Consider the following 22,131-nt stretch of genomic DNA (forward strand, 5'->3'; position numbering starts at 1 on the left):
AGCTGGGTACCTGTGAAAACTAGGTAGGATGAGTATTTAGTACACCTCTCCTATACATGCACACTGTCCCAGGCTCCATCCCCTTTTGAACACACTGCAAATCCAGATAAATAAATGTTGATAGGCCAGCAATATCATGTGCTCCATAACTTTTTTGAAATGAATGAAAAAAATTCTCGATATGTTTTCACTTATAAATTCATCAATATCATTTAAGCCTGTCACAGACAATAGCTTTTCTAACTGCCACTTTTTACTGCTAGCTGTCAGAAAGATTTGTTTCTTAAAGCAGTGTTCCAGCTTGTTTTAAATTTTTTTTTTAAAACACGACTCACGTGATCCTTGCAACTAATCCTATACATAACGATTTTGGTAATACATGTTTGTTTTATCACCTTTTTCTTTAGAAAAAACTCACTCAGCTGTCCCAGCAAGCATGGTTCTGTGTTCAGCCCACTCATTCCTCCTTGTGAGATACGGTGCTGCTGGCTACCCAGCATGCACCTTCCAATATCGTGCATGCACACTGCATACAAAGCATGGCTTTGGAACTAGAAGTGGAGGCTTCCAGTTGGCTCCTGGGATTGATGACACTCTTATCCCAGGAGCCAATGTGCAGCGGAAATGATATACCTCACCGTAGCAAGGTGCAGCAGAAGCGGAGCTTTCAAAATAAGGTATATAAATTACAGGGGGGGGGGGGTGTCCATTGAGAAATGGTACAGCGATCACAAACGTGGGGTTGCAAAATGTAGAATGCGGGTGTAACTCTGCTTTAAAATGGAAGAAAAGTTTAAAGCGATTGTACAGTCTTGTTTTTTTCCCTATACAAATAAAAAACATGGTATACTTACCTGCTCTGTTGCAGTGAATTTGCACAGAGTAGCCCGGATTCTCCTCTTCTCGGGTCCCTCTTCTGTGATCCTGGCCCCTCCCTCCTGTTCAGTGCCCCCACAGCAAGCAGCTTGCTATGGGAAGCACCTGAGCAGAATCACAGCTCCCTGTGTCCATTCAGGCATGGAGCCCTGCCCCCTCTCCCCCCTGATTGGCTAGCTGACTTTGACAGCAGAGGGAGTCAATGGCACCACTGCTGTGTCTCAGACAATCAGGAAGGAGAGTCTTGAATGGCTGAGACATTTGTGGACAGAGAGGGACCTCAGGTAAGTATTGGGGGGGGGGGGGGGGGGCTGGGCTGCTGCTGCACACAGAAGGCTTTTTATCTTAATGCATAGAATGCATTAAGATAAAAAACCTTCTGCCTTTACAACCACTTTAACTATTCTAAAAATATTCTCTTCCCACTCCTCCTACCCATCCTAATAAAAGGATCTGTGCACTTACTGTCTGGTCACGTGATCCCGCAGCCCCGGCTCCCCTCTATTAAAGTGTCACAAGTGAGATTGGAGAGCATTGACAACGGCTGGATTATGGAAGCAGATGGGAGACTTCATGGCTCCTAGAATTCCCAGTCATTGTTGAGCGCTTTTTGAGCTGGATCACATGACCACTGGAGGATTACATGACCAGGTAGGTAGGAGGGGGAAGGAATATTTTTAGAAATAGCTAGACTTAGGTTTTTCTTCTAATTTAATATATAGGCACAAAGCAGCGATAAGGTAGCCTGGTAAAGTAGTTTAGGGGTCTGGTATGGTGGCCATAAAATTCAATCGTAGGAAAATAGATAGATCAATATGATTGTTAAGTATAAGAATCATCGAATGATCTTTTCGATCGTCTGATCTTATTTTTAATTTTTTCCCCCTCTACGTTAATTCAATCAACATTACGATCCTATATAAAACCATTCCGTGTATGGTCACCATTACCAAAACTGTGTAATATAAGGACAGGCCTAAACAATCTTTTTACATTATATCAAATCAAGCAGGTCCTGGCACTACATAATTGATGGTAGATCTAAGGCTTAGTGCGCACTTCTGCGACCCCAAAGTTGTGCGACTACCAGTGCAACTGTGCATTGTGACTTGCTTGCAACTTTGATGTTTTGCTTAAAAAAAAACCCTCTAAAGTCACAGCCAGAATCACAAAGACACGACTGCCTTGCAACTTTTGTGATTTTACCATTGCAGTCTTTGGCACTTGCATCACACCAAAGATGCAGAAAAGTAGTACAGAAACTTTTTGTTTTTTCTGTCGCTGTGACTTGTGTCACATCAATTAAAACCCTTTGAAATTAATGTTTTTACTTGTCTTGCGACTGTGTCATAGGTTGCAGCAAGTCGCACCAGAAGTTGCAGCTGTCTTTGACAACTCAGTCTCTGTACTGGGACCATGCAGTGAATGTGATCCCTGGATGGGAACAACAGCAGTCCAGTGACGCATATGTGCAGTTATGCAGCAGGCAGCTGGTTAAAGCTAACTGCATGAAAAGTAAAAATGCTTGCAGGTGCAGCCCACTGCAAGGGTTAAATGTTATTTTATGTTTAGGGGACTTGGAAAAGTAATTTTATATACCCAGTCGTCCACTCCAGCAGCCTGCTACCTGCTCTTCTCTGCAGTTCTGGCAGTCTAAGGTCTTCAAGATCGATGTGGGACCCAAAGCCATGCTTTGGACATGAGGACGCTGAGGAACAATCCATTGCCAGAGCGCCATCTGCTGGAGGACACAAACCCTAGACAGAGATGAGCATTTAACCCTTGCAGTGTGGATGCTGTCTTGCTAGGGAGCATTTTTACCTACCCTAGTTAAGCTTTAAAGAATGCACTGATAACTCAGTACAAATACTCATTGAAAATACACTATACATTTTCTTTAAACCTAATTAGAAATGCACTGGTTCTACTATGGCATCCCCCATACTGCTCTCTTCTATAGGGTTTGATGGGTGACCTCAGTAGAGAAAGGATCAAGTGAGTCACTGAGTCAGTAGAGAAGAGATCAAGAAGAAGTACGTTTTTGGGTCCCCTGATGCTCAAGAAATTAAACAAACACCATTGCAGGCACCAGTAAATATCTTGATTCTGTTTCAAAAGTCTGCCGAAGCTCTCAGGCTAGCTTGACGAGAATGTATTTTTATATCTGGTTTCCTCTTTTAGGAACTCAGTACCATGATGAAGGTCACCACTGTGGAAATATGCCAGTTTCCGAGCTCCTTACAATCAATCTCATCAATAAGGCCACAGACAAGGTTCCTCTATTCATTCACTTTGATGGCAAGATAATTTCTTGCAGGATACTAAAAAGGGAAAATAACAATCTTGGACATATGGCTGGCATCACGTAGACCTATTTAGTTAGTGTATTATATTTATGTCCTAGAGTACACAGAGTTTTCAGGGAAGTTACCTGCAGCTAAACAATTCATGGGTTTACTATTTTCCACATATCCCGAGGGCAAAAAATAAACATATCCATGGCTTATTTATGTTTTAGTACACAATACTTTGAAACTACGTAAAAAGGCTAAACCACAGGAAAACAAAACGGATGGATCCACCCTATAAATAGACGCTGCTTTTAAAATGACACAAAAGTACTCAAATATCCTTCCGAGATAAAAGAACTCGGCTGTCTGATCTCGAGTGATGACGGGAGTGGTCTAGACATACAACAATAGCTGTCCAACTCATGGAGCTTCTTTTAATCCCAGTCTCCATTTGGTTTTAGAAATGAAAACTGACTCCGCTCGCCAAAAGGCATAAAAAAAAAAAGCCTGAATAATTTACATTGTGGAAGATGGACATTAGATGCTCTGGGGATTCATTATAAAAAATACGGTGCTGCTGTATATTAGATTGTTTACAGCTATTCTTTTTGTCCATGATTTATATAATGCTGACATAGTAGGCAGCGTTTTATAGAGATTTCCTATCTGTCCCTGTCCAGATGAGTTTACAGTCTAATATCCCTTGCACAGACACACAGTCTACAATAAAGATGGACAATTCAGGAAAGTAGTATAAACCAAACTCTGGAAAGACCAAATAAATAAAACAATTAGAAATCACTTTAATCTAGGAAATGACAGCATAATAATTTAGGATGCATCCATTTCCACCCACAACGCAATAAGGGCTTCAAAAAAGTTAAAGGGTAACTTATCTTATTTGCTATTTTCCCAATTAAAAATATTCTATCATATACAATGGCTACACAAGTAATATTGTAATTGATTATTATTACCTTTCCTATCTGCAGTACTGTCATTTTCTGTAAAATGCAATATGGCAACCTGGAGGTATTCTGTTCACAGTTGGTATACAGAACGTCCCCAGAAATGTCATTTCCTGCTTGTGTAATTGGCGCATCAATTTTCCCAGAAGTCTCCCCTAATTTACAAGTTGGATTTTTGGCATCTTCTGCAACAAAAATTTACATTGCCTACATACTCCCAAAAGGTTAATTACTTACTAAAAGGGAGGCTGACACTGCAATTTTCTTCATTAGAACACTGAAAAATGCATCAACTAATTAATAATGAAAAAGCCACTCTGCACACAACAAACAGCTATTTCTTCAGAGCCGAAACAGGCAGTAATCAGAAAAGAAAAGTTAAAAATCCTTGCATCATACATTGATCACCCAGAGGGGATTGTTTTGTTTTTCACAACAAAAGTGCAGGCTTTTTAGCCATACACAAGTAGATTTTCAGATAAACATTCGTAATAAAATTCTTATCAGTAGAGGAGATGACGAATGTCATTAAAAAGCACTTACAAAAATGTTTTCCTTAAAAGCCTAGTACATACCATTTCTTTTTTTTCTTTCATGGGGGTTGGGGGATGTTGATTGGGAGTGTGTCAGCCCACTGGGTTTCCAGCATGCTCATCCGACAGAACACAACCCGAATGTTGGCCATTTTTTATTGAAGTAGCCGTTGTCGCCCCAAAATTCAGCCCATGTGTACTAGGCTTAACATTCGATTTTAGAGTTAATGGACTTTCTAGAATGGAAACCACATTTTAGCACTTTCACCTAGCAGCAATAGGGTTGCTGGTTCAAATCCCAACCACAACACCTTCTGCCTTGAGTTTGCATGTTCTCCCTTTGCCTGCGTGGGTTTCCTCCGGGTACTCCGGTTTCCTTCCACACTCCAAAGACATGCTGGTAGGTTAATTAGACCTTGTCTAAAAAAAAAAAATTGGCCTTAATATGTGTATGTGAATGTTGTATGTGTTTGTAAGCGTGTCAGGACCTTACAGGGTAAAGGAACACGCAAAGCCGCAGATGGACTCTGGTGGCAAGAAAGCGCCCTGAGGCGATTCAGTTCGCATAGGTAGCGCTATACAAGTCACTCACTCAAAATAAAATGTTTTTGAACAAAATTCTACTAGGTGTTTGTGGCCAGCTTCAGGAGCCATTTAAATATTTGCATTGGCTACCTAGCTTATATCTGTCTGGTACTGATCTAAGTCCAATCAGTGAGAAAGTAATTAACAGCACTATAACATTTTGGAATGTTGAAGGACCCAGAAGATGCCCAGAAAGAAAAGACAACAGAATCCATGCATGAATGGTCTTGGGAACGTTTCCTCCCAGGAAGACAAGATTCAGTCTGGTGCCACCACGCCAACTGTGCACTACAAGAATTTATCATAAATGAGGCCCCATGATCCTAACAAAGTTCCAGTGGACTAAACCATTTCTGATTTAGTAAACAGCATTTTTTTGTTTCTACCACAAAGAGATCATTCTGCTAAATCACAGCATGCTGACATTATGGTTGCTTATATTTTGACTGCTGCCCCCTCTCACTATATGCTACCCAAAAGAAAGGAGAACACTGGTCTTCATTATGTGTCTAGCTAGAGCTTTTAAATGCAACATTTATTGCATGTATTTTTATGGCACTGACAACTCCTGCAGTGCTTTACATATTGGACATTCACATCAGTCCCTGTCTACAAGGAGCTTACAATTTAAAGGTCATCATTTGTATCTATTATACATACACACATGTTATGAATGCACCGGCCCCCGCACCTCCCGCTCCTGCACTGTGCCAGCTAGCAGGGGATCTTCTCCACCCAATAGATGTCAAAGTATTTTTTATTTAAACATGGCTGTGCAGGGCTCCGCCCACACGGCCGCTTCACTCATTCACAGTGCTTGTGGTTTTCAATGAACTACCACAGGGCTGTTAACGTTGTAGTAGTTCCTTCATTATTCCTGTCAGCATGTATCGGCTTCCTTGTACAAGGTACGAGCAAGCCTATACACTGACCGGTCTGCAGGAGAGCTGCATGGCATCAGCGATCTATAGGTAAGTAGGTAAATGCTTTACAGGCTCCTGCAACAAAAAATAATGCACATTTTTTTACCTGTAAAAAGATGTGCATTTATTATTTTTTCTGAAAAGGTGAACTTAGCCTTTAAATACAAGCTCCTCCACACCTGGAAGTATTGGGTATTTCTGGGGCTGAACCAAGTGGTTGAGGGAGTGTAAGAATGGTAATTGAATGCTTGGCAATGGGGATCGGGGATGAGTGCTACCGTAATAGAGGTTTAAGGGGTGAATTGGGGATGGGTAGGTACTGGGGTAGAGGTCAAGAGGTAGTGGTTTGGTTTTAAAAGAAATTCTGTGGCATTTTCAATAGATTAGTCCCTGGATCGTCTAATGCTGCATGTTGGGTGTGCTAAACTGCAATTCGCCTTTCAATTCAACAGATCGAAAAATGGGCCCAAGCAATGCAAAGTGCACCATAGAGTAAAGCTGTCCATGCACAGAGGTTTTCTAGATCCCAAATCTACCTCTGTGGCTGATGTATTTTGACAGCATCCCATGAAATGTCAAAATACCTGAACAGTAGCTCCATTTAATTGGATAAAGATACTGTTTGGCTGATTTTCTGTCCAACTCCTTCCATTTTTCAATTGAGGGATATGGTGCAGGAGACAGCCAACAGAGAAAACTAATGAACATATTTAGTCCGGGTCAACAGGAACCGAACAAAATTAGAACAGTGTATTCCCTTCTTTACCAACTGCAGCCAATCAGATTAAAATACACGGAAAACAAAAGAAGTGTAATTGGTTACTGTGGGATACTGCTCAATGCATTTGTCTCTCTGCCTTACTGGATAACTCTAAATGGGATTAATATAATTTATCCAGCATCCCTGCAACTATCCTGAGTAGTTACAGATAGTAACACTTGTTAGCATTGATTCCTCTTTAAATAATAGAGGAATTAACACATTTGGACAATTTTACAGGTCTGCTTAAACTGCTGAGAAAAGACATTTACTGCAAGAGAGAGCTGCAGCCGAAATGTATCAAGCTGCTCCAATCTATAAGTGGAGAAGAGGCCCCGTACAAATGCTGGGCTTTTTTTATGGAGTCGGCATCCAGGTACAATATTCTACAGAGAACATTCTGAGTACATCGGGTAAATTTCAACTGCTCATTTGTATTTGTATTGTAACAAGGCACCAAACTCTTCCAGGCATATCCAGGTATGACCTTCACCTTGTAAAACATGAGCTGTAGAAGGAACGAAAGATAATTCTACAAGAAGAAACATTTTCCCTCGCTGGAGAATTATTAATGGATTCTGTGAACGCTGCACATGCCAAGCACAATAAATCCACCTGTGAATAGTACACATAATAGGGCATGTAAAGTGAGGGCAAGTGCATTCTAAGGAACCCGAGTTGACGTCACACATCCAATGTATGGGGGGGGGAGAAGAAGGGTACCCTATTTTATTGTAATTTTAAGTGCATATCTTCCATTTAAAAGGAGATCTAAACATTAGTTGGATGGCATTTAGTTTGATAAAGCTTGTAGTCTCGACCAGGAGTTTCATGTGACAACGTAAGACCACAGTTGGCAGACAGTTGTCATACAATAACAGGAAATGCCTGAACAGGGGCCTACATGGAAAGGTCAACAGTTATGCCAATAAAAGATGCAGATTTAAAAAGACTGAAAAACTTTTTGAAATTACGGTAACATGCTTTTTATCTGAATTGTGTATATAGGGAAATGGGGTACTCAATGCTTTTTATCTGATTGGTTTATTTGAGGAAATGGGCTACTCAATGGTTTTTATGTGATTGGTGTATATAGGGAAATGGGGTACTCATACTCAATGCTTTTTATCTGATTGGTGTATATGGGGAAATGGGGTACTCAATGCTTTTTATCTGGCTGGTGTATATGAGGAAATGGGCTACTCAATGCTTTTTGCCTGATTGGTGTATATGATGTACTCAATGCTTTTTTATCTGATTGGTGTATAGGGAAGTGGGGTGCTCAATGCTTTTTGCCGGATTGGTGTATATGACGTACTCAATGCTTTTTATCTGATTAGTGTATATGGGTATATATGGGGAATTGTGTTTACAATACAAGCAAATGCCTATTGATAGTATAGGTTGGAGAAAAAAAAAGTAAGATCTAATTGCTTGCCATGTATAGAACACATCTTCTCTGCAAGGTTTTTTTCAATCAGACCCACTGACTGTTGTGTTGCTGCCTGTCTAAATATATTCATGCTTACATCTTCTATATTCAGGTGTTAATTGAAGACCGTTGCAGACAGTGCACTTTGTCTGATTGTAGAATCTCCTGTAGATAGACCAATTATTCACTGCAACTGAATAGATGGATAGATCCTTGTACTTCATAGTACTTGGTAAGGCAAAAGGTGCACAGTCAGATTGTAAAGGTGCGTGGCCAGTTTTAAGGGAATGGCGATTTGTATGGACATAAAACAGAGATCAGCATCTACAAATCAAGCTGGATTTATACCATGTGTGTTGCATTTAGCGTTAATTGATGCGCATTAAATGTACTTTTGTGCCACCATGCCCTCCACCTCATCCAATCAAAGAATGTCTTGAATTTATTGAAAAAAAAAAAACCCCAAGGCTTTCTCTGAATGGTGGCAAAACGGCTGCTGCTCGGCACATGATTCAGAAGACTGCTGCTATCATTGGTGGCAACTACTACAGTGATTTCAGCTTCCACAGGGATCAGTCAGGTATGAGAGTATGAGATGTGCATACTTACATCCAAACTGGGCAAGAAAAAGCATACCTTAGCTTTAGCCTTAAAGTGATATTAAACTCATTTGTTTTTAAGCACTTTCAGCAGGTTATTTAAAGCAGTGTTCCGCCCCAAAAAAATAAATTAAAAGCCAGGAGCTACATATACTGCAGCTTCTTTTAATCCTTGTCTATGTTTCAGTTAAAGCTGATGCCATGACCCCTGCCCTGTCATTTTTCCCATTTCAGGGTGGCACCTTTCTCTTGCAACATCCAGTGGAGCTATCCTTAAATGCAAACTCTAGAGTTGTGTCTCCCTACACTGTGTGCATCAATAGAAACACACGGGCCTACTCCAAGATGATAAGGTACTCCCCTGCTCCTCTCCCGTCCAGAATAACATGACTGGCTGGAGACTGTGCTGTCCGCTGTTAAATGTTACCAATGAACTCCTGGGAAGCAGCACTAAGAGTAAGACGCAGGACCCTTTTTTTGGCATACCGCACTGGAATCAGATCGCATGGGTGTTACACCCCCAGGAGTTTGCAAATGTCAGTGTGAACCAGTGTGCGATTCAGGTGCGAACTGACACTTAATCGCAGGGTTACCCGCATCACACCAGTGTGAACCAGAAAGAGCCAGCAGTGTTAAAAAAAATTTAGACTGCAACTGCTAAGATAAGAATTTTAAGTTTGCTGGGGAGTGTTTATTTTAGTGTGCTCAATGTGTTAAAGAGTAACTCTACTTTTGCTGAAAAAAAAAAACATTCCCACCTGGGTGATCCATGTACATCGCAAGACTTAGCAAACTTTGTTGCAGATTCCTAACTTTTGTTATTCTGAAAAAAAAAATAGCTGTTTGTTTGTCTGCGTCCATGTGCAAAATACAAGTGAATGGGGGTAACTTTAATTATCAATCAGCTGCTGTACTTGCAGGACTCCAGTGGGGAAAGTATCAGGGACAGGATTTCCTATTGGGAGTATCTCACCAAAAAGGACATTTTTGTTGCAGGGGATGCCAAAACCTGCCCTGTATCTTAGTGCAATGCGCTAATCACACAAGCAGGAAATGACATATCTGGGGGCATTCTGTACACCATCTGTGTCTTCAACGCCCCTAGGTAGCCATATTGAATTGCATTTTACAGAAAATGACAGCGCTACAGATTAAAAACAAAAAGGTAATTTTTAATGACATTCAATTACAATATGACTTGTGCAACAATTGTATAAGCTATAGTATTTATTTATTTTTTTTGCTATTTTTACCCCATGAATGCAGGGTTGCAAACTGACAGTCAATTTACTGACAGTTTGTAAAAATTTGTTATTTTTTTTTTTTTACAACTGCCAGTAAATATCAGGGGCTGATATTTTCATGCGGTGCTGACTTTTTAAGTGTAAATCAAGCAAATGACTTTGGTATAGGTATTGTCAGTGTTTCCATATTATGTTTATACTGTTCAAATATTCACTACTGTGTTCATTTTCAATAGGAGTTTTGTAATTTCTCAGGTTGCCAGTAAAAAACACGCTCCGCCAGGAAATTTTCTATGTTTTGTCAGTAAAAATTGCTGCGGGACGTTGGCAACCCTGCATGAATGTGGCATTACCCTTTAAGCTGCATTGGTGTGGTTGTTAGCACTTCCGCCCAGCAGCAAAATTGTCACTGGTTTGAATCCTAACCATGACACTACCGGCCTGGAGTTTGCATGTTCTCCCTGTGCCTGCGTGGGTTTCCTCCGGGTACTCCGGTTTCCTTCCACACTCCAAAGACATGTTGGTAGGTTAATTGGTTCCTGTCTAAAATTAGCCCTCAAATGTGTATGTATGAATGTGAGTTAGGGCCCTAAGATTGTAAGCTCCAGGACGGAGAGGACTGATACGAATGTACATGTAAAGAGCTCCGTAAATTGGCGGCTCTATAGAAGTACAAGCTCTGCGTAAATTGGCGGCTCTATAGGAGTTCAAGCGCTGCGTAAATTGGCGGCTCTATAGGAATACAAGCGCTGCGTAAATTGGCGGCTCTATAGGAGTACAAGAGCTGCGTAAATTGGCGGCTCTAGAGGAATACAATCGCTGCGTAAATTGGCGGCTCTATAGGAGTACAAGCGCTGCGTAAATTGGCGGCTCTATAGGAGTACAAGCTCTGCGTAAATTGGCGGCTCTATAGGAGTACAAGCGCTGCGTAAATTGACAGCACTATATAAGTACCTTAAATAATAATAACATGCCGCCCAACATTTTGAGATGGAAATGAGGGACACCTACTTGCAAAAGTATGTAGGCATAGGACACGCCCCCTGCCACACCCCTTAAAGGAGAATTAACCCCCCCAAAAAAAAAGGTTAATTAAATCCACAAGTGCTTTTTTTTACCACTACTATTCCTTTATGTTGTCTTTTAAAATTTACAAATGAAGCGATTTAGAATTTGGATGAAAGGTTTAGCACTGGGAAACACTTTTTGAAGGATAAAAAGCATTTTATATACATCTATATAGATCAGACCAAAATGAGGGACAAATGAGGAGGAAAGAGGGACAGAGGGACTTTGCTCCAAATCAGGGACAGTCCCTCGAAATCAGGGACAGTCCCTCGAAATCAGGGACAGCCCCTCGAAATCAGGGACAGTCCCTCGAAATCAGGGACAGTCCCTCGAAATTAGGGACAGTTGGGAGCTATGATAATCAGTACATAAAATAAAAGCCAAAATAAAACACTGAGGGTTTAGTTTTACTTCTTTAAAAGGCTGTTCTGTAAAAGACTCCTCAGGCTTATCCAGGACCAGCAGTTGAAATACAACCATCATGGATCAGAAAATGATGAAGATCATGGGAGCTGACATACGAAATGTTGTAAGAAATCCGCGGGGAGACCACGCCAAACATAAAATTCACTTTATGGCTATGTTAAGTTTTGTTGCTAGGGCACAACAATGCTGGCAGTGGTGTGAAAAGGAAAAAAATAAATGCTCCAGCCAGCTGTGTTGTTCACAGTCGGGTAATTCCTCTGTAGCTATGAATGGATGTGGGGCCAGTAGCCTGTTGTGGCCAAGGACAGGATGATGGATGATCTACACACTGTGCCCAAGTTACAGAAGAAAGGCAGAAGTTCACTGCGCTGCTGTTAAAATGCTAATCTGGCTTTGTTAACAAACGGAGAGATGAAACTAGAAAGTTAGAAGGAACTGACACCCCCCGTGTTATGTGTGCCCACCGATCACTTGATGCTCTTCATACTTCCCCATCAGTCTGTTGGAAGTGACACCATTTACTGGTCATCCTGTTTTGAATAAAGTAAATCAACTTATTATTAGCTGCGCTGAGCCTTGTACGAGTGACACCCAATATATACCATGACATGCCTCCCGCAGATTCTGGAATTGGCAACGGACCGGAAAAAATATGGTTTTCCTTCAACATTTCTCAGCTACAAGGAAAAAAAAAAAGACTGAACACAATCTCTTCTGAAGCTGAAATTGGCAGCTATTCTCCGAGAGAGTAAGAACTTAATTTAATGGCTTACACGGATTTCTGACTGTAACCGTAATGGCTTACCTAATGTATGAAAACAGATCATCTGTCCTAGCAGATTCACGCAAAGCACTCGCTGCTTTAATTGCACATATTTTACTACTTACTTGAGAAAATATTAAGATATCGTTGAGTAAATACGTCTCCAATGTCACAATTAGGGTTCAGACAGATGGACTAAAATAGACATCTTTGTACGCCTAACGAAACTCTCCCATTTTTTTTTCCGTGCCTGGGGAGCCGCAAGTGCCGCATACAGCCTGCTATACAAGCGAACGGCTGTATGCGGCTGTACTCTTGTAAACGCGTGCGCGTCCGCCAATTTTTTTCCTGAATGCATTCAGGAAATAAGTCAAGTGCACATTTGTGGGTAAACACTGATCCAAACAAACAAACAAACAAACAAACAATCATCAGCATTTGCAAGAGTGCAGCCATTTTCATTCTTATGGCAAGCGCTACACGGCATGTTTTGCTCCCCCAGCGTGAGAAAGCACCAGGGGCTAACGAAAAAAAAAAAAAAAGCCAAATTTTGTTTTATTTATGCACGCTGTGATTTTGCAGCCCATTCATTTGAATGGGCTGAAATTGCACTAGTACATGTAGAAAGTAGTGCATGCAATACTTTAAAAAAACGCAATGCACCAATTTACAATGCACTGCAGTACAATGCAATCTGGTGCCAGCAAACACACTTTGCACTTGGGGTGCTGTTAACATTACATAGGCACCTGCAGCAGATCGCAAAGGCGGTGTGTTTTGAGTGCGCACGTAATGCGCCTTTCCTGCCCTGTGTTCTGATGTGACTTGGACCTTAAAGATGTTGTACACCCTGTACAACCAATCTTACCTACAGGTACGCCTATATTATTTAAGGCTTACCTGTAGGTGCATGAAATATCTCCTAAACCTCCATCATGGTTTTAGAAGATATTTACTAAAAAGCCAAGCATCGATGACTATGGCGCATGCTGACTTGCCATTTCTATTAGGGGTCATGCCGTGACTGATGGCTCTCGCACGCATGCGCGAGTGTGATGTCACGCGACTCCGGCCAGTCACAGAGCTGGAAGGAAGCGGGGTGAAGATGGACGCTCCCTGCTAGTGGGGACGTCACAGGCTTTGGTGTCAGGTAAGTGACACATAATGGGCTACTATGCGATGCACTATGTGATATACTATATCTGACCATCTGACTGCAGCTGTGCATGGTAGCCAATCAGCTTCTAACTTTCAGCTTTGTCAATAAAAAACGATTGGTTTCTATGAAGTGACGCACCAGATTTTGCACTCTCCAGTTTTAGTAAATCTCCCCCGGTGTCTCAGTGTGGAGGAGCACCTTGATTGCAGATGGATTGTGCCTGCTGGCTAAATGAAAAAAAAAAAGCAAAAAAATAAAATAAAAAAAAAAGGGAAGGAGGAAGAAGATCCAACTATAGCCAGTCTTTGCTAAGCTTTTTATTCAGTCAGTTCACACTTTTCAATTTTCATTGCGTGCTGAAACGCATTTTGAGCATGCTTGATAAGCGATTTGGCCCTCTTTCAGTTATAGCTGCCAGCAGAGATCAGTATTCTGCCAGTGGGGACGGAGAACACAAAAGCACTGTGGGAGGAATTCCCCCACCATAACAGGTGTTGATGGGGGAAAGAGCAGTTTTCTTTCCTTAAACCCATGGTTGCATAATGTATGGCCTGCTCTTAAACCCCAGCTAAAATGCTTTTTTTAAACTTTTGGGAATGTCCTGGTAAACAGAGGTATTGGACGGATATTTTGATGTGTGTACAGGAGGAGACTACCATCCCTTTAAGCCCTTCTATAAAGCCTCATACACACGATCGGACTTTGTACAAACTTTCCCGTGGACTCTTGTACAAAGGGCATCGGCTGTAAATTTGTATTGCATACACACGATCGGACTTTTTCGGCAACAAACATGAACGTAGTGACGTTTCAACGTACTGAGGACACTTTAAAAGAGGATGTTCAATTACTCCGGCGCCACCCTTTGGTCAACTTCTGTATTGTTGTCTGAACTTTTGCATTGGTTCTGAGCATGCGTGTTTGTACTTTGTACAAAAGTCTGATGGTTTTGTGTACACTCGATCAGACTTTTCGCCATCGGACTTTTGTTGCCAGAAAGTTTGTCCGTTCGCACAGCCAACAAAAGTCAGATGAAAACCAAAAAAGTCTGTCCGATGGAGTGTACACACGGTCGGATTTTGCCTTAAAACAGCTAATTTGCATGTTTGTTGTCAAAAAGTCCGATCGTGTGTATGGGCCTTAAGACTGTGGGATTGATTTACTAAAACTGGAAAGTGCAGAATCTGGTGCAGCTCTGCATGGTAGCCAATCAGCTTCTAACTTCAGCTTGTTCAATTATGCTTTGACAATTAAATCTCGAAGCTGATTGGTTTCTATGCAGAGGTGCACCAGATTTTGCACTCTCCAATTTCAGTAAATCACCTCCATTGTCTTCTTGGTTTGGTGGATGATTTGGCCCCGTCCACAGCTATACGGACCTTATTTACCTTATTATTTTTTCATGCTAGGAAGTGCATAATTATATCTTGGAAGAATTCTAATCCCCCATCTGTAGAGCCGTGTAAGGTTTAGGTGAACAAAGCCCTACCCTTTTATAAAAACATATATTTGAAAAAGGGAGCGCTACGTAAGTTTGATAAGGTTTGGGGGGAATCGGTGGGCTTCTACTCTCTACACACTAGTATTAGCTTCATTTAGTGCCACCTTTTCTTTTATATGGGTTTTTGATATGTACCCTCATTGACCCTGATGGGGCAGGTTAACGGTCTTACTGCAATAAAAATAGTAGAACCTCCCCGCTTACAACATTTGAAGGGTGTGGGTTGTTCTAAGGATCCTTATATTTTGGCTATTTGTATATAGGGAGCTTTGTGTCATTAGGTTCCATGCACACTGGGCTTAAAAAAAATGTCTGTTCTCTTGGGAGTAAAAAAAAAACCGTTCATATAGAGCATTTTTTGTACAAAGTTTAGACGACTTTAGGGAGTTTTACGTTTTTTCTGCCAGTAAGCTCCAACCAGAAACGTGAATCAGAAGGGTTCTTTTTCCTGCCTCTAAACATTGATTCTAAAATATGCCTGTAATCGTTCTAATGTACGTGGGCATATAGGATAGCATTGAGTTGCTTCTACAGGCAGAACACAAAACTTCTGTAGAAGCAACATTTTTTTTTACACCAGTGTGCATGGTGCCTTACTGAGGAAGCTGTATGGGTCAAGGTGGCAAATTTCACAGGCATTGTTTATGGTTCAATATTACATAGTTACATAGTAGGTGAGGTTGAAAAAAGACACAGGTCCATCAAGTCCAACCTATGTAATGCACTTCTTTATTTTTGTGTAATTATTTTTATTTATTTTTTTTGGATGGCTTACCGTATTGGGGTTGGCGGTCCTAAATGTTTTATTTAGTTATTATACCGTATATACTCGAGTATAGGCCGACCCGAATATAAGCCGAGGCCCCCAATTTACCCCCAAAAAAACTGGCAAACTTATTGACTCGTGTATAAGCCGAGGGTAAGACATGCCTGTCCATCCCTGTGTGTGTGTCCGTCCATCCCTGTGTGTCCGTCCATCCCTGTGTGTCCGTCCATCCCTGTGTGTCCGTCCATCCATCCCTGTGTGTGTGTGTGTCCGTCCATCCATCCATCCATCCCTGTGTGTGTGTGTCTCCATCCATCCATCCATCCATCCCTGTGTGTGTGTGTCTCCATCCATCCATCCATCCATCCATCCCTGTGTGTGTGTGTCTCCATCCATCCATCCATCCCTGTGTGTGTGTGTATCCATCCATCCATCCATCCGTGTGTGTGTGTGTCTCCATCCGTGTGTGTGTGTGTGTGTGTGTGTGTGTGTGTGTGTGTCTCCATCCATCCATCCATCCATCCGTGTGTGTGTGTCTCCATCCGTGTGTGTGTGTGTGTGTGTGTGTGTGTGTCCAGCCTACCTGTGTTCGCCTTTGTCCCGAGCCTCCGTCCCGTGTCGTGCCTTGCCTTCGTCCCGTCCCGTCCCGTCCCGTCCTGTCCTGTCCCGTGCCGTGCCTTGCCTTGCCTTGCCTCCGTCCCGTGCCCTCTTCGTCGGCGGCCATTGTAAAATTCAAAAGCCGCGCCTCCTCCTTCGCCTGTGATAGGCGGAACACTGAATTTCCCAGCAGCCTGTGTTCCGCCTATCACGGACGTCGTATCATCCTCGTCCGTAGTACGAGGATGAGAAGATGCCCGTGATAGGCGGAACACAGGCTGCTGGGAAATTCAGTGTTCCGCCTATCACAGGCGAAGGCGGAGCCGGAGGCGCGGCTTTTGAATCAGAATGGCCGCTGTCTGTCTGCTCGACACGCTGATCGAGCGGGCAGACAGCGATGACTCGAGTATAAGCCGAGGGGGGCACTTTCAGCCTCAAAAAAGAGGCTGAAAATCTCGGCTTATACTCGAGTATATACGGTAATTGTTTATTGAAAATAATAAAGAGAATTTTCCCCAAAAATGCATTTTAGCTGGGTTTGCCGCATCTCTATACATGTGAAAGAGGTATTAGTGCTTTTTCATACATTATTCATGCGCTGGTCAATATTAGGCCTGTTACCATGGGCTGAAAATACATACAAATCACATCGTACATGAATTTTCATGCTTTACTATTACTTCCTAGGACTCTCTAAATGCATAAAAAAAAGAGGATAAGAAACAGACCTGAACTATTTGCAAAAATGTTCTACAGCGCACAGATGTGAACAAGCTCTATCTATAACATTGCCTTTGATGACACGTTTGAGCGCATTCAATGCACACCAATAAAACGTGAATGTGTGAATGAGGCCACAAGAGTTTTTTTAGGTCTCTCCTCATATTATGCAGTTTTGGTAAATAGAATGATTTTATATACAATTGATCGATGACACAGTAAAAGCTTGTTCAGATGGGTGGCCACTATTACCACCCCTCTGAAAAGGGATCCACCGCAGATCATTTTTCAGAGGGAAAAATACAGAAGTTGACCAAAGGGTGGCGCCATGAGGGAGCCCACATACTGCCTGTGAGTTGGCACCAGTGGCCGTCCGTCCATTAGGGGCACCTGGGCACCGCCCCCTCTATCCATAGCTGCTACCCCCTATTCATGGCTGCTCTATGAGTCATGGTAGCCATCCCCTATTTATACTTCCAGCCCTTTTCAGGATGTCGGGCACATCAATTACAGCGGCGTGGGTATTTTTTTTAAGCACCTGATTAGAGCCAGAGGCTCTAATAGGCTTCAAATAGGGTGGGCTCCTGCCACAGACAATTGTGCCATGATCCCACTCAGCGAATGAATATTCAATATTGAAACACTGATTCTCAATCCAGCCATTTAGAAATGGGTATGAGACCTGTTTTCCGATCGGCCACAAATAGAAGAGGCCCAATTGGCCACTGAAGAAGGAGGGAGGAAACGGAAGCTGCTGCAATGCCCATGGAGAGCAGGGGAAGGGGAAGCTGCCACCGAGCAAGGGAAGCCACCAGTGAATTCCGGGAGAGGTGCTGCCCACCATAGATGGGGTAAGTGCTCCAGACCTGACCAACCAGGGGTGGGGGGGGTATTGGTGTGACTCTTAAAAAATTACCACCAGCAGTCTAAGGTCTCTGAAGAGTGATCCATTGTAGATTTGCAAAATGGTGCAGGACACTTTTTTTTGGTCCGCACTGGAATCGCATGGGCATTCACAACTATACAATCCAATTTCTACACCATTTGGCAGTTCGCACTGCGATCTGTGAACCGATCTGAGGGTGTCATTAACTTTGCATTGACACCCGCAGCGATTTGCAGATGTCAGTATGAACCGCCGGCAGGCGGCATGAGATACGGGAACCTGCACTGGAATCGGGCTGGTTCCAGCATCACCTATATGTGAACCGGCACTAAAGATAGGTCAGCGCTTTTTTTTTTTTTCTTATGCATATTGGTGGTTGTAAGTTTTTAAGCCCAACTCTCTCTCCTATAATGATGGCACTGAAGTTTTTTTTTTTGGTTTTAATAAAATCTGACTGGTTGCCATGCACAGCTGCTCCACCGGTTTTGCTGAATTTCCCTATTGTGTCTTTTCAAAAATTCCAAGATTCAATCATATTTTCTGATCCTGTGAAGAATCGTTTGATTAGATCGTTACATGTATGGCCGCCATAAAGCGAACTGGTATTGCGCAATCAGATTGTATAGCGTATGGCCAGCTTAAGTAAATATAAGAGGGTCTGAGTCTTTTTTCAGCTGCATACGTTTGACTAGAGAGGCCTTCTATACAGTATGGGAGACAAATGACATATCTGCTGAAATAACTGCATCACCTGTTGTGGATGATGACAGTCATACCACGCTGTGCATCAGTTCAATCTACTTTCCCCAAAGCAGCAAGGCATGACCTCATAAGCCCTAATATATACAGTGCTAATTAGATTTGTAGGAGGTCACACAATTGTGTGTCATTGTAGAATCACTCTATTACATTTATAAAGGCTTTTTTTTCTTTTTTTTTTTTTTTTTTTTTATATTGCCTGAAGAAAGCTCGGGTAGTCACATCTGATTCACACATGCCAGTAGGGACACGTTGTAGCTGATGACTGCAGGAGTATTTCTTATTTCCATTAACAATCAGAGAAAGGCATATGTCTCCTTTATATATCCCCCCTAACCCAAACTGGTTATTTCCAATGAATATAAACTATGGTGACAATTACTCCTTTATTGATGTTATAATAGCAGTTATAATAACTTTGTTATCCTTCTACAGATCGTTCATCACAACTAGCAACTCCCATCAGCCTCTTCAATAGGAGTTGTAGTTTATAACATCTTATTATATCATTTTTGTAATATAAATAGATGTATGGTCAATGATAGCAAAATATTTAATTACATGCTACACCAGGTAGCAACTGTTTTTTTTTCCTCAACTGTTTTTTTTTCTATAAATTTCTTCTGTGTATAATTCATTTTATGCCATATATATTGTTGCATAAATATGACAAATTTGACAATGCCTTGAAAAGGGTTCTCATTTATTTAAGCTGCTATAATTAGATGCCTGAAGTATGCAATTAGATATGAATGGCAGGACACATTCATCTTTCTGTAAATTTCCTTGGCGCAAGGTAAATGTTTACAGGTAGCTCGTCATCCGCCGGTGCGGGTTGGAGGAGGTTCATTAGGTAGATAGTTAGGTTTACCACATGAATTCCTAGCCTGGGGCAAGAAGAGCATGGTAAAAATAAAACTTGTGTTCATAACCTCACAGAAGGAATTCCTCATCCTGAGCTTTAAACATCTTCAGCAGAGCATTAAAAGCTACAGGGTACATTCTAAGCAGGCTTGTTGCTTGTTAATTACACAGCTAGCCCTATGTAGGGGAAACAATAGCAAACCATACCTTAAATTACCAGAAGAGTAGTAGAGATCAGGAACCAACTACCAGCAACAAAGCAGAAAAAAAAAACAAAAAAAAAAAAACAACATCCACTAGATTAAACCCACACATCATAAACAAAGATTTGCCCTTAGGCAAAGGCATTAATAAGCAAAATAAATATGAAGATTAGCAGGATGACTTGGTCTTACTGCCATCACACATTGTTCTTTTAAATTACAATCATTTATTAGAGTTGGGTCTTTTCCAAAGCAAACTTGTTACTTTATACATGCAACATCAATGTTTTATACACAGGTTTTTTTGTGTATAAATGCATAAAATAGCCACAGATGAGTAGAAGGATGGCTTGGCGTGGCCTGCCATCAACATACCCAATATACAATAGCTCAACACAGTTGAGTTTTTTTTCCAAAGCGAACATTTTACTGTGTAAATACATCATCAATACATTGTAAATAATTTCAGTGTATAAAGAGTATGTAATAAATGCTATTTCATTGTATAAAGAATGCATATAATAATCAAAGAAGATTGGAAGGATGACTTGGTTTTGCCTGCCATTAACATAGGGGGCTGATTTACTAAAGGCAAATCCAGTCTGCACTACAAGTGCACTTGAAAGTACACTTGGAAGTGCAGTTGCTGTAAATCTGAGGGGAAGGTCTGAAATTAGGGGAAGCTCTGCTGATTTTATCATCCAAAAATGTACAAGCAAAAATGCTGTTTTTTTTAATTTTCCTTGCATGTCCCCCTCAGATCTACAGCGACTGCACTTCCAAGTGCACTTGTAGTGCAATGTGGGTTTGCCTTTAGTAAATAAACCCCATTGTCCCTTTAATTTACAATAGCTCAACTGGTTGGGGCTTTTCCAAACCAAACATGTTAATTCTTAAAAACAACATCAATATGTTATATATCCTTTCAATGGATGAAGAATACTTCATAAATACTGTTTTAATGCATAAAGAATGCATACAATAGTCACAGAAGACTGGAGGGATGACTTGGTCTTGTCTGCCACCAATGTATTGTCCCTTTAATTTACAAAAGCTCAACCAAGTTAAGTCTTTTCCCAACCAAACATGTTACTTCTTAAAAGCAACATCAATATGTTATATATCCTTTCGATGGATGAAGAATACTTTATAAATACTGTTTTAGTGCATAAAGAATGCATAAAATAGTCACAGAAGACTGGAGGGATGACTTTGTCTTGCCTGCCATCGACACATTGTCCCTCTAATTCATAATTGCTCCACTAAATTGCGTCTTTTCCAAACCAAACATGTTCCGTCTTAAAAAAAAACCAATATCAATATTTTATAAATAGTGTTTCTAGTGTACAAACAATATTTCATAAATAGGTTTTCAGTTTGAAATAATGCATTATGAAGTCACAGATGATCAGGAGGATGACTTGGTCTTGCCTGCCATCAACACATTGCTCCTCTAAGATTACAATAGCTCAAGACTTGGGTCTTTTGCAACCCAGACATATTACTTTGTAAATACAACATTCATATTTTATAAATACTTAATGTATAAAGAATGCATAAAATAGTCACAGAAGATTGAAAGGATGACTTGGTCTTTCCTGCCACCAACACATTGTCCCTCTAATTTACCATAGCTCAACAGAGTTGGGTTTTCTTCAAACAAAACACATTACTGTTTAAATACAACACCATCAATATTTTATAAATACCCTTTTCCGACATATAAAGAATAATTCATAAATACTTTTAGTATATTAAAGAATGCATAAAATAGTCACAAAAGATTGGAAGGATGACTGGATCTTGCCAGCCATCAACACATTGTCCCTTTAATCTACAATAGCTCAACAGAGTTGGGTCTTCACCAAACCAAATTAAAATGCAACATCAATATTTTATTATTATTCCAGTGTATAAAGAGTTTTTCCAAAATACTTTTTCATTGTACAAAATCAGAAATACTTTTTTTTTTTCAGTGTGTGTAAAGAATACATAAAATAGTCAAAGAAGGCTGGAAGGATGACTTGGTCTTGCCTATGACCAACACAGTCCCTCTAATTCACAATAGCGCTCAACAGAGTTGTCTCTTTTCCAAACCAAACATGTTACTTTGTAAATACAACATCAGGATGTCACAAATATTATTTAGTGCATCACAACAACATAAAATAGTAACAAATTCATCTCAGTGTTCTAAACATAGGATCC

The 22,131-nt window shown here is 41.0% G+C and overlaps 1 protein-coding gene across 6 annotated transcripts in view; it reads right to left on the reverse strand.

Annotated features, from left to right (window-relative positions):
* Nucleotides 1-22,131, reverse strand: part of SEMA6D (semaphorin 6D) — a 76,438-nt gene that overhangs the window by 52,341 nt on the left and 1,966 nt on the right. The window lies entirely within an intron of this gene.

Source organism: Lithobates pipiens, unplaced genomic scaffold, assembly GCF_037356315.1.
Source record: "Lithobates pipiens isolate NorthernLeopardFrog02 unplaced genomic scaffold, aLitPip1_a1.2 Scaffold_8, whole genome shotgun sequence".
NCBI classification, from domain to species: Eukaryota; Metazoa; Chordata; class Amphibia; order Anura; family Ranidae; genus Lithobates; species Lithobates pipiens.